Source organism: Poecilia latipinna, unplaced genomic scaffold, assembly GCF_001443285.1.
Source record: "Poecilia latipinna isolate Pla-1442-1.1 unplaced genomic scaffold, P_latipinna-1.0 Scaffold23, whole genome shotgun sequence".
NCBI lineage: Eukaryota > Metazoa > Chordata > Actinopteri > Cyprinodontiformes > Poeciliidae > Poecilia > Poecilia latipinna.
Genome location: NW_015112639.1, coordinates 172,895 through 179,280, shown reverse-complemented (window position 1 = coordinate 179,280; position 6,386 = coordinate 172,895). Strand labels below are relative to the sequence as shown.

The 6,386-nt window shown below is 38.9% G+C and overlaps 1 long non-coding RNA gene across 1 annotated transcript; it reads right to left on the bottom strand.

The window, feature by feature from the left end:
• Positions 1 to 3,396: 3,396 nt before the first annotated feature.
• On the bottom strand, positions 3,397 to 6,322 carry LOC106950060 (uncharacterized). Its single transcript, XR_001425516.1, has 2 exons — positions 5,123 to 6,322; positions 3,397 to 4,640 (listed from the first exon to the last, which is right to left on the bottom strand). It is a non-coding gene; the product is annotated as an uncharacterized LOC106950060 (long non-coding RNA).
• Between the last annotated feature and the right edge of the window lie 64 nt (positions 6,323 to 6,386).

Here is a 6,386-nt window from a genome sequence, read left to right as displayed (position 1 = left end):
ATATATATATCCAAATCTTTGACTATCTCACAGAGAAATGTTCATCATTTAAAAATAGGAACAAGATGATACAGCAGCAATCTTACCAAAACATGACAGGTTAGACGAGGGGTGGGTTACTCAGAAAAGAGCCACCAAAAGGTCCTTGGCGGAGCTGCGGAGGTTCACAGATTAGGTGGAAGAATCGATCTGCTATTAGCTGTGAAAACCAGGCTGCACTAAGAAGAAAACCATAAAATATCCTGCTTGCCTTTTACCAAGAGCCGTTTAGGGGACACAGAAAGCATGTGGAATAAGGTACTCTGATCCAAAAGTGAACTTTTTGGTCGTCATGCAACACTGTGTGTGATGGGGGTCATTCAGTAGCACGGTAAGGGCAGAATCATGCTATGGGGATGCTTTCAACAGGAAAAGAGGAAACCAACTGGAGTAGTTTAAAGATGGATTGAGCTAAATACTGGAATCCTGGAAGAAAAACTGTTAGCAGTAGCAAAGCGTCCAGGATGGGGTCAGAGCTTCACACAACACACAGCCAACAAAATCATAAAACAGTATAATAAGATCAGATTAATGTGATAGAATTTAGGAGAATACAAGACAAGACCTAAAAGTTCTCAATCCTTTCGAAGTTGGATTGAGTCGGTTTGCTAGAAGAATCGGTCTGCGTATGAGCAAATTTGGTAAATAAATCCCCCAAAACACTTACAGCAGCAACTGCAGGAAAGGTTGTTCTACAAAGTGTTGACTGTTTTTGCAAAACAAGATTAAAACTATGTTATTTTCCCTTTACGCTCCACTTTGTGTTGGTCCAGTAGTTTACAAACTCCCCACTAAAGTACATTGGAGTTCCTGGTTGTAATTGGAATTGAAAAGTTTGAGATTCTTTACTGAATTGTTCTGAGAAAACACCAAATACAATGATTTTGGTCAGTGGATTTAATTAAAGTTGAAAGTTTCACCAAACTTCTTCCAACAGTAATAACTGAACACACAGCGAACACAGACCACCACTGAGGTTTATTTCTGAAACAGTGACGAGCATCTTCACTTCTAGAGCTCCAAACGCGGACTCTAGCGCCCTCTTGTGTCCTAATGCTGCCAATGTAAAAAGAACAGAATAGATCTGAAGGCCTTTAGTCCACCGCAAAGGGCCCAAATGGTCAGATTGAGCCTCACGGAGGGAACAAAATATTCTGATGAGCAATTTGAGGAAACGGGTCTGATGCGTGAGAAAGAAAAGGTCAAAACTGGGGGAAATAAAAGCCTAATCACTTAAGATACTTTTTTTTCTCTATAAGCTAGAATGAAAGATAAAAAAATAATTAGTGAATCTTTGTAAAATTAGACTTCTTTTTAACAAAAGTCCTTATATAAATCTTATATAATAACACTAATAAGCTTTATATTGTACACATTTTTATAGATCGGCCTATCATGTAATAATGAGATGTTTTATTTAAATATTTAGTTTTTATTTCCAATATAATTGATTCATTATGTTTATAACAGTTACAACGAATCACATACACAACAATGATGTATTATTGCAATTTGTATTATCTATAATAATGCAAATAGTATAATTTTTCCTTATGTTTTATTTCGCCTATTTCATGACTAATAGCCCATTAAAGTCAATGTATTCCAAGTATTTCCATGCAGCCTAACTAATATTAGAGATTGTCCGCCTGGTCGCTTCTAAGGATTATTAATCCGCAGAGTTATCAGACTGTGTAAATAAAGTTAGACCCTATAAAGCTACGGAAGGATCTCTTAGCGGGCGGTTCTGATGAGAGCTTAGTTATAAATCAAATCTTTTAATGAATATCTGCGAGACCAAAATGTGGGGAACAGAAAAAAAAAAAAGTACGCAGAGGATGGAGGGGTGCAAGGGGACAATGAAGGCCGGCTGTGTAATTAGATTAAGCGACGCGAGGGGAGGGAACTTTCTAATGGGCTCTGAGGCGCCGCCATGAACGCAGCCAGACCCTTTCAGACCATTAACACGGAGCGAAGAGGAGGGAGGGGCCCGGGAGGGGCCCATAACACATCTAATCTGACATGACACCCCTCCTCTATCAGCCTGCCTGTTAACCAGCACGCCCGGAGCGCTCCGGATCTCTAACTGCTAAAACTTGAGCCGTCACTGAGTTTCTGACAACATGTTATTAACATAAGTGCTCAATTATAGGCCTCGTTTCTACTACTGAGCTACCGGGATCAGTATTACTCCTCACTCCTGACAAACTGTGAAGGAAAAAAAAAAAACTGAGGCTAAGTGAATCATTTGAAGAGAGGGGCCAGGTCTTTGCAGAATGAGGCTAAAAAAAAAAATAAATAAATATAAAAAAAAAAGTGCATTTGAAGAATGAACCTCGGGAATGGGGGGGCAAGTTAATGAAACGAAAATGAATGTTTTAAAGGGAAAGAAAGTGTGAGTTTATTGGAGCTCAGTTTTCAGTGAAGGAGACCCTGAGGGGAGTTTCAGCACTTCAGATTTATGAACTGCTGCATGTCCTCAAGCAGCCGTGAGGGACTTTTTTACAGGAAGCGAGAGGGGAGGGGGCAGGGATCAGATTAGGAAAGCCTAAAAAGAATCTGGCTTGCTTTGGAAAAAAATCAGCATGTTTAAATAATAAAATAAAAAAAACTCTTAAAAGTCCAGGAAATCTACAAAAGAAAGTGGAAACTATAGGCTCTCAGTAACATTTATAGATCTTTATAAATAATCAATTACTTTATTACGACTGCCGATTAAACGCTTTATTTTGAAGATAAAATCAAAATGAGAAAATAACATGCGAATATTTACCTCCACCCAGCTCAGCATTTTGCAGAGTAAAAAGTGTGGAACATAATTTAATTCAGACAAAATGTTTATATATAAACCTTCTGATGAAGGAAATTTGTTATCTTATGCTACTTGCATTGAAATAAAAACAAAACAAAAACATGTGCAAAACGAATTACCATCTTTTTCATTCTGTTTTGGAGCAATAAACCAACTGGTCTGTTTTATTTATGCAGCAAGGTCGATGCTTTTATTTTGGTGTACTTTTCTTTTTCTTCACTTCCAGAAATTGTTTGGTCCATAAAATAAATTAAAGGCAATATTTCACCACATTTCCGTTCTTCTTCCAACTCACCACAAGAGGGCACTAAAGCACTAAAACGTTTTAAACTCGGAAATCTTTGAAACTGATTTTATCCGCTTTTTTATGGCGACTTGGTGGACAATCTGGACGCGCCATGAAGGCCTTATTGCACTGGATTCATTTTGTGTTTTTGTGTGTAAATATAAGCAAATAAAGGACATTGATTGTATTAATATGCATAATAAAAATCGATTGACATTTGTTAATTTCTTCCTTCCACTATCCAAGTGATTGTTTTTTTACCATGTATTCAGTTCATGCAACGTTGGTTTTCTGTTGCCTCTGTCTTTTACAGCTGGACAATGAAATTCAATAAAACAAAGCAAAACACTGACGACTTGAACTGATGCTCCTTTTATTTCAGCAGCAAACAAAACTAAACTTTGTAATTCAAGCTGCCGGAGTCCAGCTTGTTGAGGCGTCGCCTGGTTTGGGAACCTCAGGGTCTCGTCTTTGCTTTCTGCAGATGATGCAGCCCTGTTCCCGTCTTCAATACATGACCTTCAGCTCTCACAGCAAAGGTTCACAGGTGTGCGTGAGGCAGGCAGGATGACGGTCATCTCCTCAAAGTCTGAGTCTCAGCAAGAGTCCAAGCGGAGGTTGTCAAATGTCTTGGGCACGTCGGATCTTCATTCAAGGACATTACTGTCTGCCATGGTAAAGAGGAAGAGGAGTTAAACAGTAAAGCTTCTGATTTCCTGACCCATTGACATTCAAACTTACTTTGTAGGACAGCAGGACTGCATTAGGGAAAGGTAAGCTCTTCTGTTTACCGCTCAGAGTCAGATTTAAATATGAATTCTGTCAATATCCAAAATGAAAGGAAGAACAAAGTATGGATAGATTAACCGATGGATGAATGATGATGGACAGATGAATACATTAAGAAATGATGAATGGAGACAATCTGTAGACAATTTAACTAGGAACAAAATCTGAAAATATATACTTTTCTATAATTAAACCAGATCTGGAAAATGTCTAGATCAAATCCCATATTTTTACAGGCAGTCAAATTTTATACTTTCAACCTGCTTTATCATTTTAACTTTCATATCAAAATGGTCTAAAGTTGACGGCTGTCCTCTCCATTCACAACACAAGGTGGCAACAGATGCTGTGATTCTGGAGGATAGAAGTTGGATCAAGTTCAAACTGAAATCAGCAAACAAATAAAAAAACCCTGATTAAATACATCTATTTGCACACAGTTTAATAGTGAACTTTTCCACTCTTCTACATCTCCTTCTACTGTTTCATGAGTCACTGGCATCTTTAAACACTCAGCCTGTAATGGATACCAAGAGAGAGGTTACCTGAGCATTAACAGTTAGGGAAAAACTGAAAGTGAAGGAAAAACTGTAAATCAGAGGAAACGGGCAAGAGGGCTGTAAGTATTTTTAAAACACACAAGAGGTAACACTTTCCTTTACACAGACTAAAATCTGTTGGTGGCTTGGTGCAGATCCATTCCTTTCAGCTGCTCTTGAAAATAGGAAAGGAAATAAAACATGGTATTTAGGCAGAGGGGGGAAAATGGATGCTCATCTAAACTTGCAAAGATCTACAGCTGGATAAGTAATTAAAACATTTAAAACAACTAAACAGTTAGTAACTTAGGCTGAGGAAGCAAGATTATCTTTGGAAGCCAACCAATTATTTGTGACTTAAGAAAAAAAAAAAAAAAAAACATTTTTTGTCCAAACATCACACATGTAAACATATCTCTAAATCCTTTGTTTTGGTCAGGTGGAAACAACATAGTCAGCAAATATTAGTAGTAGGTTTGCCTTAAACAAAGTATAAAAATGTGGAAAAGCAGCTCAAGTCCACTGCCAAGGAGGATCTGTGATGTTGCGGGCCCTGCTTCTCTTCCAAAGGAACTGAAAACAACACTAATATCCTGAAATTTGACATACCAAGATATTTTTAAACACAACAATAATAAACACGGATATAAAATCTACCTTTTTTCAGTCGACAAACCAAAATCCTGAAGAAAATCAGCTGGTTGATCTGAACTGAAGAGGGCAAAAGAGAAAACACGACAATCTGGAGACTGTCAAAGATCCCTCTGTCGGTTCAATCCAATCCTGTAAAAGGTTACAGAAAACTCAATGTGGTCATAATAGCAAAAAAGAATATGCAACAATGTTTTTACAAATCTGCACAAATGTCAACATTCAAAAAAAAAAAAATCTCTGCTGTCTGCTGCTTCTTGAGACACCAGTGATTAAAGAAGGCCAGGCTCTTCTTCCACACAGTCTTTTATTTGTAAATAATAAAAATGAACTCTTGAATATAAAACATACACATCAGTAGAGCCACATCTGTTATACAAACAAGAACTGTTGCAGTGAATACTTTGTCTTTCATCAAGAATCGTGGTTTGGGAACCATGGGCTGTAAACAATCAGTATTCCTGAAGTAATACTGACAAAGGAAAGGGCAGTCGGCCACACCGCCAAGGATGAACGAAAACATCTGCAAAATATGTCTGCAAAACTAGATTTCTCATCGGTTCAGAAGTCCATTCCAGACCATAGTCAGAAAACAGGGTAGGTGGTGATTTGAGATAATTGGGTCTGCTTCTGTTTTTATTATTATCTCTTTTTTTCCTGCAAACGATCCAGAATAAAGGCCCATTACCGCCCCCTTGTGGCTCAGCGCCGCTCAGCGGCTCAAGCACCAGAAGCAAATTCCTTTCAACAAGACCAGGGAATGTTTGTGTGTCTGCGATGTTTGATTTGTTCAGATCCTCAGTTCAAGCCGCTTGTTCTGATTAGTGTGTGTGTGTAGAGTGTGTGTATGTGTAGTGTGTGTGTGTGTGTGTGTGTGGGCGGAGGAAGTGTGCAGTCAGATACACTCTTTTATATTCATATAGCTATATCTTTATAATTTCTGTCAAACTCATAAAGATACTTCATACACATTTAGCTGTTACACACACATTCTATATCTCTGCCTCTAGCCCCGACTGTCTGAAACTAGTTTAGACGCCTACAGGGGCTCAAGAATGCTCAGTACTACAGAACAGCACTGTTGTTCATCGGGTTTGAGGAAAAGAAAAAAAAAGAAAAACTCAACAAAGACGATTTTCCCGGAGACGGTCTCGTGTAAGTATTTCGACCCAGCGTGGTAGGCGTGGCCTGAGTGCAGCTGATCCCCCCCCCCCCCCCCCCCCCCCCCCCCCCCCCCACTCCCCGCCCTCCCCCGTGCCCCCCCGCCCCC